Consider the following 10,952-nt stretch of genomic DNA (forward strand, 5'->3'; position numbering starts at 1 on the left):
GGAGAGGATATTTGCAAATGACGTATCAGATAAAGGGCTAGTTTCCAAGATCTATAAAGAACTTATTAAACTCAGCAGCAAAGAAACAAACAATCCAATCATGAAATGGGCAAAAGACATGAAGAGAAATCTCACAGAGGAAGACATGGACATGGCCAACACGCACATGAGAAAATGCTCTGCATCGCTTGCCATCAGGGAAATACAAATCAAAACCACAATGAGGGATCCCTGGGTGGCACAGTGGTTTGGCGCCTGCCTTTGGCCCAGGGCGCGATCCTGGAGACCCGGGATCGAATCCCACATCAGGCTCCCGGTGCATGGAGCCTGTTTCTCCCTCTGCCTATGTCTCTGCCTCTCTCTCTGTCTCTCTGTGACTATCATAAATAAATAAAAATTAAAAAAAAATAAAAAAAAAACCACAATGAGATCCCACCTCACACCAGTGAGAATGGGGAAAATTAACAAGGCAGGAAACCACACATGTTGGAGAGGATGTGGAGAAAGGGGAACCCTCTTACACTGTTGGTGGGAATGTGACCTGGTGCAGCCACTCTGGAAAACTGTGTGGAGGTTCCTCAAAGAGTTAAAAATAGACCTGCCCTACGACCCAGCAATTGCACTGTTGGGGATTTACCCCAAAGATACAGATGCAATGAAACGCTGGGACACCTGCGCCCCGATGTTTCTAGCAGCAATGTCCACAATAGCCAAACTGTGGAAGGAGCCTCGGTGTCCATCAAAAGATGAATGGATAAAGAAGATGTGGTCTGTGTATCCAATGGAATATTCCTCAGCCATTAGAAACGACAAATACCCACCATTTGCTTCAACGTGGATGGAACTGGAGGGTATTATGCTGAGTGAAGTAAGTCAATCGGAGAAGGACAAACAGTGTATGTTCTCATTCATTTGGGGAATATAGATAATAGTGACAGGGAATAGAAGGGAAGGGAGAAGAAATGTGTGGGAAATATCAGGAAGGGAGACAGAACATGAAGACTCCTAACTCTGGGAAACGAACTAGGGGTGGTGGAAGGGGAGGAGGGCGGGGGGTGGGGGTGACTGGGTGACGGGCACTGAGGGGGGCACTTGACGGGATGAGCCCTGGGTGTTACTCTGTAAGTTGGCAAATTGAACACCAATAAAAAATAAATTTATTATAAAAAGAAAAGAAAAAAAAGAAGAAATGTCTTGTGCTCAACTTCATTCAGAGCTTTTTCAGAGGATCACGGTTTCTCCCCCATTAATCAATCCTATTCCCGCAGCACTTGGTTTGGGCTGAGCGCTGGGGAGGATGCAGGGTTCCAGGAAGGGCCCCTCCAGCCTGCAGGAGGCCCCGCGCACCCCGTGCCTGAGCCAAGGCGGTGCCCTTGCCATCCCCCGGGGCCTGCACCTCGCTGAAAAGCGCGGTGACCTCGGGGGCACGAAGGCTTCGTGGAAACACTGTCCCCTTCTCCAGACGCGGGAGGCCGCTCTGCCTGGTACGACGAGGCCACGGGCCCAGCCTGGCTGCAGCGCTCAGCTCAGTGCTGCACCTGTGCGCCCCCAGGGCGCCCGCGGGCCCGTCCACCCGACCTGGTCACCAGGTGGCGCTGCGGCCCCAGCCATCGCGCCCGGGGGTCGGTGGGGGCGGGGATGGGGTGGGGGCGGGATGGGGGCGGGATGGGGGCGGGGATGGGGGCGGAGGGACCGGGCTCCGCTCCTGCGGGGACAATGTGGGGCGCGCACTGGGCCGGTCGGGGGATGCCGCGGCTCCCGCAGAAGGCGGAGGCCCGCCTGATGGAGGCGGCCTGATGTTCTGATCTTTTAAAAGAAGCGAAAGAAGCTGAATTTCTTCTTCTTCTTTTTTAAAGATTTTATTTATTCATGAGCGACACAGAGAGAGAGAGAGAGAGAGAGAGGCAGAGACACAGGCAGAGGGAGAAGCAGGCTCCTGCAAGGGAGCATGATGCGGGACGCTCCCAGGACCCTGGGGATCACGACCTGAGCCAAAGGGAGATGCTCAACCACTGAGCCACCCAGGAGCCCCAAGAAGCTGAATTTTTGTTCGAAATGTTGGCCATTGATGGCCTTTACATTTTTAAAGGAGGGACAAGCAGGGATGGGGCTTGGAGCAAGACCCCTCTGGCTGCGCAGGGGGTGCAAGCTGAGGATGCCCGCCGGGGTGCTGGGGCTGCCGGGGTGCACGAAGGCTCAGGGAGGTACCTCCAACCCATGGCCCCAGAGCCTGAATTCAGCAAACAGGACCCAGGATGGGTCACAAGAGGGGGTGGGTCTCCACTGGGCCTCCCTGGACTTCACCCTCTCCTGCCCAAGAACCTGTTCCCCCTCCCCTGCCAACCATGAGATGCTTCTTGATGTTTTCTCACTGTTGGAAACCCTTGATTTTAAAGACCTTCTCTCATGGGAAAATTTAAACATATACAGAGGTGGTAACAGTAACATAATGAATCCCCAAGTACCTATCACCAGGCTTCAACAGCTGATGTTCATGGCCATCTGGTGTCATCGGCGCCCCCACGACACCTCCACTGGCACCCCTGACCCCTACTGCTTTATTTCCAAGCAAATCCCAGATATCCTATTTCTTCCTCCATAAATATTCCAGTGTGCTTCTCTAATAGATAAGGACTCCTTTAACATAATACCATTGTCACAATAATAATGCCAGTATCACAGCACAAATAGTTCCATGGTATCATGAAACATTCAGTCTGCACCCTGATTTCTCCTACCGCCTCCTGAAAGTTTTGTTAACAAACTAAATCAGGTCTAAAAAAGACCCATAAATTACACTTAATTTTTTTTAAAAGGGTGCTTTAAAAAAAATGAGGTAAACATTTTCACATACTGAAACGTACAGAGCTTCAGGGTATGATCCTAGGAGTTTTGACATTAAAAAAAAAAAAAAACCCACCTGTGTGACCAAGACATTAATCAAAATATACAAGGCTTCCATCATCCCTGAAAGTCCCCTCCTGCCCCCTTGCAAACAACCCCACCACCACCACCACCCCAGCCCCACAGGAAACCACTGATCTGACTTCTATCATCACAGAGACACTGATGTCCCACAAATTCACACACACGGACACACAATATCTACTCCTCTCCATCTACGCATAACGTGTAATGTGATAATATGGTTGAGATTCAGCTGCAATGTCCCACATGCCAATACCTCCTTCTTCTTCATTCCTTTGTAGTAATTCACCCCGTGAATACAACACAGCTTATACTACAGCATATCCCGTCAGGAAATACCCTGTTGATGCGTGTTGGATTGTTCCCAGGGCCTGGATACAATGAAAAAGCTGCTTATACGAGTCCTTTTGTGGCAATATGCTTTCATTTCTCTTTGGCAGATTGCGAGTTGTGGAGTCGCCGGCTGGTGGGAAGCACGTATATTTAGCTGCACGAGAATCCACCCAGGAGCTTCCAGCATGGTTGTGCCACTTGGGTTCCCACCAGCAGCGCTGAGCGCTCCACTTGCTCCGCATCCCCCCCCCACCCCGCCCGCCCCACTTGCTGCGCTCGCTGTTTGTAATTTTAGCTGTGTCGGTGGGCGTGCGAGGGTATCTCGATTGGTGTGAAATTGCATTTCCCTGGTGTGTTGGCAAGGAGTTCTAGTTCTCCCCGTTTCTATTTATCTAGAAGTGTCTCCTTCATCCTGATTTTAACAGGATGTTTTCCTTGGATACGGACAGCTCGGTGGACAGTTTTCAGACCGTGGCTGTGTCCTGCCAGGCCCCGTGGAGTTTCTTGGCGCTTGTGTGATCCAGCCTTTGGTTGAGGGCCCAAGGCAGTCCCGAGCCCTACAAATCCACCTTCCTTGGCCTCTCCAAACCCCTAGAGCCGCTCCCTCTGCACGAGGAGATGACACTCTGGGCCGTGCTGCCTCTCCCTGCACCTGCACAGGAACAGGGGTTGGCGCATGGAGCTCACATCAGGGGCTTCCTTCTTTCAAGATCAACAGCCTGGGGGTGGTGGCCCAGTTCCAGCAAAGAGCTGCCTTCCAGATTTGTTCTGTTTTATAATTGTTGGCAGTGGGAGGTCTAAAAACCAGTTGACTCCATCATGGCTGAAGCCCAAGACCTTCTGATCTGTTCCTTAAGTGTGTAGGTTCCCTGGTCCTCTTTCTCTGTTTCCTTGCACCGCATTGAAGAAGCCATGGTCATGGTCCTGTAGAGTTGCCCACATCTGGATTTCGCTGGGGCACCTCCCTGGCGCTGCTTCATGGCTCCGTGTCCTGTGTGTCTCCCATATACTGGGTATCTCCGTCCGGGGGCTGAATCCTACTCCAGTGTATTTTTTCCAGACCATCCGTACAGAGGTCCACACTGCAGGTGAGGCTCAGCGTCTGAGGCTGCTGTGATGAGCAGCCCTTGGCAATCATTGCCTGGATGTAGGTGTTCATTAAGGGTTTGTGTATTGTGATCTTCTACGACAATTTCTTTTTTTTCTTTTCTTTTTTTTTTATTCTTTTACTGTTTGCATCTCTAAACAGACACCTTCCGTAACCCTCTGTGTGATTGCACTGAGGCTGGGTTCACACAAGGCAGGCAGACAGGCAGAAAGCTTGATTTCCTCCCTTTCTTTGCCAGAATGGGCTGGTTTCCTTCCATCCTCAGGAGGAGTCCAGCCAGTTACTTTTCTTTCATTTTATTAGGGAGTCATTGTGAATTTGAGGAATTTCAGTGTATTTTACATGTTTCAATTCACTGCGGTTTGTTTTTTGTTTTTTTGGATTTTCTACTGAAGATCAAAGTTTCCCCTCTGTGGATTGGGCGGGGGGGGGGGGCGGCTTCCCACTGGCTCTGGGGGCCTTTAGACGTCATCCTGGTAGCCGTCAAAGAACATCCTCACTCTTCCGTGAGACAAAATGTCCCGGCGTCATCCTCCACCGTCCTAGCCCCTGGTATGGAGTCTAGCATTTCTTCAGCAACCTGGGTTCCTTTCAGTGGGAAATGATATGAAGCAGCCACGATCTAGGTAGTAAGGACACTCCTAACTTTGGGGTAAGTTCAAGGTCTTTTCAGGGAATATATCAAGAAATATTACTTTTTGTTTAAATTTTATTTTATTATTTTTTAAGTAATCTCTACACCCAGCATGGAGCCCAAATTCAAGAGCTCGAGATCAAGAGTCGAATGCTCTACCAACTGAGCCAGCCAGGTGCCCCATTTCTTTTAAATTTTAGAAGAGAGAACGCACCGTGAGCTCATACTGACATATCCAATTCAAAATTTACTTAACGCGGGCGCCTGGGTGTCTCAGTCGGTTAAGCAGCCAACTCTTGATTTCAGCCCAGGGGATGATCTCAGGGTCGTGAGATCGAGCCTTATGTCAGGCTTTGCTCTGGGCATGGAGCCTGCTTGAGATTCTCTCCCTCTCTCCCTCTGCCCCTCCTCCCTCTCTAAAACAAAGCAAAACAAAACAAAATTTACTTACTGTAATGAGGAGTCAGGCTGTATTTTTTTGATGTGTGAGTGCTGACAGCTTTGAAGCCTCACCTCTGACTCCAGGTCTGCCCCACATCTGGGCGAGCTGGTGAGAAAGCCCAAGACCCCTCCTCTTTCAAAGCAGCCAGGCCCCTGCCACCAGCCCCCTCTTGACCGCAGCAAAAACCTAGCCAGTCCTGTCCCTGCTCTCTGAAGCCAGCTCAGACCTGCCCTGCTCCCTACAGAGACCTCAATTACGTGCATCACTAACCTTTTCATACCCTCTGGAGGGTGGCATAGCATCTTCCATCTCGACATTTGCGGTGAGGGCCCTTCCTGCTTTGGCCGGGTAGCCAAAAACAACACTTCGCTCTTGGGTTTCATATTCATATCCCTTTTTTCTTAGGCTTACTTCCTAGTCGTCTTCACGAAATTCCTTCTTTGCTTCATCCTACTCTTATATATCAGCCCAGAATGATGGTTCAACCAATACAACTGTTGAAAACTGCTTGCTATTATAATTGGTCCATTTAATTCTTAGGGAATGATTATCAAGCGTTATACCATTAAATTATTATTTACTATTTAAATAAATAACTTTGAATTATTGTTTTCTGTGTGGCTGTGTTGCTGCCTGATACAGAGTTACTTTTGCTTTAACGTCTATGTTTCGAGGTTTCTGTCCCTTTGACCTAATTGGCTTTGTATTTACATAAGTATTAATATGATCCAAAAGTCAAATCTATTAAAGAAGATGGATTCAGAGAAGTTAGCTTCTCTCCCTGTCCCTTCCCCATCATTTTTACATTATATGGCTTGTCTTCCTGTTGTTTCTTTTTTTTCTTTTTTCTTTTGTTTGTTTGTTTCTTTTTAATAAAGGCAAATATACATGCATATCCATGAGCCCATTTCTTAGATAAACATTGCATGCTGCCCATAACTTTTTTCCACTTTATCTTTTGCATTTGAAAATATTTGGAGGCAGTCATTCCAAAGCAATGTATGGAAATATTAAAACCTTTTTGTTTTAATAGGTTAATTAAGACCTTTAATATTGAATCAGTTGATATATTTTATGCCAATTTTGTTGTATGTTTAAAGGTAACAGACACAGCTGTGTGGTCTACGCTCTCTAACTCTCTTTTCTGCGTATTTGGGTATTTAAGCACTTTGGCAGCTAGGGTCTGACAGTTACACTTATGTTAAAGCCTCTATATAATTCCTTAGTCTCTTCTTTTTTAGTCCACTGGTTCCTTAATATGGAAATTCTTTCTTTTTTTAAAAAAAAATTATTTATTTGGGAGAGAGAGTGAGAGCATGAGTGCACAAGCTGGGGTAGGGACAGAAGGAGAAGGAGAAGCAGGCTTCCCATCAAGCAGGGAGCTCAACATGGGGCTTGATCCCAGAACCCCGGGATCATGACCTGGGCCGAAGGCAGACGCTTCACAGATGGAGCCCCCCAGGCGCTCCTAATATGGGCATTCTTGAAAATCAGCTAACACCTTCTCTGTCACAATATTTAATTTGAAAGAACATTCTTTAAAAAAAATGAAAGAACATTCTTTTACTCAGAGTTGATACCTAAAAAGTCAGCAGGGAGCAGACTATTTTTCATCTGTCTCTCCCTCTACCCGCCTGTGCTCTGCCTCTATCGTCAGCAGATCCCCGCTATGTGAAGTAGCCCCTTTCTTCAAACTATCATTTACTCTTAGTTCTGCATTTAAATTTACATTTAATACTCAGCACTGAAACTGATGAAATGCGTCTCAGTCTTCAGTTATTTGAAGCTTATCCCCAGGAGTTTCTCCAAGTCAGGCTAGGGCACCACAGCCATGCATCCCATCTTGTCTTTCCATGACCCACATGATGTCTCTTCACCCCATGGCATGCCCATCTCTTTACTCCATGAGCCTAACTTCCTGGTGTGCTTTCATTATTTTCTAGGGAAGTAATTCTCTCTTTTGTTATGATCCCACTACAATTCCTTTCTCTGTTCCTTGGGTTCCCAGTACTACTACTCCTGTAGGACTGGGGTTTCACTGTGAGCTTTGGACTCACCTCTGACAATGGCTGTTGTGTTAATCCCAGCTCCCCCTGCCCCACCATGTATGTCAGCCACACATAGAACTTTCTCAGACAGCTAGAGAGTTTTATTCTTTACACACCTTTATCTAAGGAATCCAACAACTGGCCATAAATATTCTCTGGCTTTATGGCTGGCTTTAAAAATTCTACTAATTCAAAAAAAAATATTCTACTAATTCTGCAGAGAAAGAATTTACATATTTGTGAAATAAATCCATAAGGAAAACTCTAGGACATTAATAGAAAATTAGGGAAAGGGCACAAAAACACTATTGCCCTAAAGCCAAAAAGATGAAAAGTTTAAGTAGGTGAGGAAAAGTGTTCAATCTAACTAGCAATTTTAAAGTTCGAATTGGATGTCTTTGGCTTATCAAGTTAGCAGAGAATTTGAAATGTGAATGCAAGGAGCCTGTGATAATACAGGCTTTCTCAAGCACTGATTTGGGTGGATAAATTGTTACAACCCTTTGAAAAACAGGCAGTTAGAGGATATGAAGCAAATATTATTTGATCCAGCAAGTAGATTTTGGGAGATAGAAACTAAGAACATCATCTGTTATGTCTAAACAAGGTTTCTGCTCCAGATATTAATCACAGCATTATTTGTACTAATTAAAAGGGAAAAAAAAAACCTAAATGTTGAAACACAGTTGAAAAAGGGTTATCCAGGTGATACTCACCAAGAATGAATGAGAAAATGCTTACGTGGTAGCAATAAATGAAAGCCTAAGAAATAAAATGTTATCTGTATACACAGATATATTTATTATGCAAAATAAACATCAGACAAAAACATGATTTCTTTGTTCATATTGGGGTAAGTTTTTCTTCCTCCTACACTTGTATATTTTCCAAGTATTCTATAATGACATCATTATAGGATTAGCTTCTTAATAAAAAAAGGTTTTTCAATATTTCTTTCATGTTTTTCAGTCCCATGTTCTGTCCCAGTTTCTTTTTCCTAAATTCAGAGAGTAGAGATCAGCGTTCTGGTTCCCCTTTCCTCCGGTTAGTCAAGTGTGAGTACCTGCGGTTGATGTAGAAAAGCCCCCTTGGCTGGAGCATGTCTTCACTCGTCTGGGCACATCCAGGAAGATTCCTCTCCAGGCTGATTCTTCAACCCACTGCTTTGGGAGTGGTTCATCCACTCTGCAAAGCTCACCTCCCCTTCCCGCCCCCATAAAAGTTGGGGGAGGGAGGGACAAAATCCACAGCCCTCTGGCTGGAAGGTCTGGGCACCTCTGAGGAAGGAGGAGCTCAGGTGGCTAGGGCGCTGAAGGGGACTGAAGGGGACTGGGAATAAGATAGCCAAAGAGGCAGGAGGCCCAAGGGCACGTGGGACCTGTTAGGTCCTGGCAGGAGTTAAACATATGCTCCATTTATTGGAAACACATCCTCTAATCAGGTGGATGGGCACAGAGGTTAAGGGGATTGCTGAAGGGTCCATTATTGGGGGCCTGGTGCAATTCCCCAAGTAAATTTCAGGCAAGTCAAAGTGGCAAGGAGCAGGGGGATGGGGGCAGGGAACTCCCCTAGAGACACTTTCTGGCCTGGATGGGTTTGGACATGAGTGGGTGAGGACTGTGAGGATCCGGAAATAGATTCCCTGAAAATTCCTCAGGCCAAAGCCTTTTCTTGCCCGTCTTGAGTGCCCGTTGTTCTAACAGGATCCCCATTCTACACTCTGTTTGAGACTCTGGTTGTGCTGGAACTGGGGGCCCAGATGCCAGCCCTGTACACGGGGCATGGGATGCTCCTCGCAGGACTGAGGTCTGTGTTTTCAGTGAAGTCTTAGGTTGTGGGCCAGGCTTCGAATCCAGCAGAAAGCCCCACTGCTAACCTATTCCATCCAACAGTTTACAGAGGGTGGTCCCGCAGGCCGAGATCCACCACTTGGCCAACCCCCTAGGTCTTCCTGTAACTCTTGCTCTCTCTAGAGAACTAATTCCATGTACTGCAGAGTGCGTGTAAGATTATTTGACAGGAAGCCTAGCACCTCCCAGTTCTAATTAGGCTGCTCCAGCAAGGTCACAGAGCCGTCCCTGATAACAAGCAGTAATTAGAGTGACAAAAGTAGCATTTTATGGGGTTGTTCGGAGAGGCGCTCGCTGTGGTGGTGTAAAGGGGGAGAAAATAGAAACTAATCCCCTAAAGAAGGTTAATAGCATCCACGCATTTAAATTACCTACATCAGCCTTGTCACAGACAATTAGGAGTTGGAGGTCCTGTGCATTCATATCTCGTTCCTAGGAGCTTTCCCTTATTCCAGAAGGCAGCCTATCACTGAGTGAGCACTCAGGAGCAGAAAGGTTCAAACTTCATTTGTCAATTCATCTTAAAGCAATGGTGAACCCACTTCCTGTTAACATAAAAACATATTTCTATGAAATACATCTATCTTATTTTTTTTTTTAATTACCCGAGAAGAACGGTATTATTTTCTATTTTTGCAAATATCTGTAACACCTGATTTAGTGAGACCGCTGGTTTCTCACATTTGCTCCTGTATTCGGAAAACTCCACCCTTTGCTCCTGAGCAAATGACAGTGAAAAGGACAAAGAAAGTCTGGTGTTCTTACAAACATGGTTTTGCCCTGCTGAGCCCCCTGCAAGGATCTCAGACACCCTCAGGGCTCCCCAGTCCATGCTGTGAGAAAGGCAGCTCCATGGGTTGTCCGGTGAGGTGGGAGGGGAGGTGACATTCAGGATGGGCATCCGGGTCTCCTGGCTCTATTCAGTCCACACCATGTTTGTCCACAGGAGCTCCCCTAACCGGGCAGGTGGCCCTAGAAAGAAATGCTGTGCTTATTTTAGATACCATCCATTTTGTAATGTACAAGCTTTTTAAATTGGAGAATTTTTTTCTAATAGGAAAACACCCTAAACCTAAACGCATAGCAATAATAGCGATTGAGGAAATTATGATTTCTTTCTTTTCTTTTTTTTAAATTATGGTTTCTGAAGCCGAATGCTCTGCAGCCATCAAAAAGAAAGTAAAAGGGAAGGTTATGCTGGAAGTTAATATCCACAGGATTAATTAAGCAAAGAATGCAAAGTCCAAAACAATGTGCAGGTCATGATCTTTTTAGTGTGTGTGTGTGTGTGTGTGTTTTTTTTTTGAAAGGGAACCATAACATGCACAACAAGAAATTGCTTATAATAATTGTTATATTTGAGGCAATACAGGAAGCCGTCACAATTTTTAAACCTTCCGGCAACGAGTAACAAACACACCGTGTACACCTGTGTTTGTCCTTAAACGGAAGGCGGCAAGAGGGGCTTGCGGCAGGGAGACCAGGACACGGTCCCGGGGAGGACCCGGGTCCCGCAGGTGCACTCGCAGCTCCCCCCGCCCTCCGGGCTCCAGGAGGGCGCGCGCGCGCCGCGCTAGCCACGCCCCCGCCACGCCCCGCCACGCCCCCG

Source organism: Vulpes lagopus, chromosome 2 (assembly GCF_018345385.1).
Source record: "Vulpes lagopus strain Blue_001 chromosome 2, ASM1834538v1, whole genome shotgun sequence".
Classification (NCBI taxonomy): domain Eukaryota; kingdom Metazoa; phylum Chordata; class Mammalia; order Carnivora; family Canidae; genus Vulpes; species Vulpes lagopus.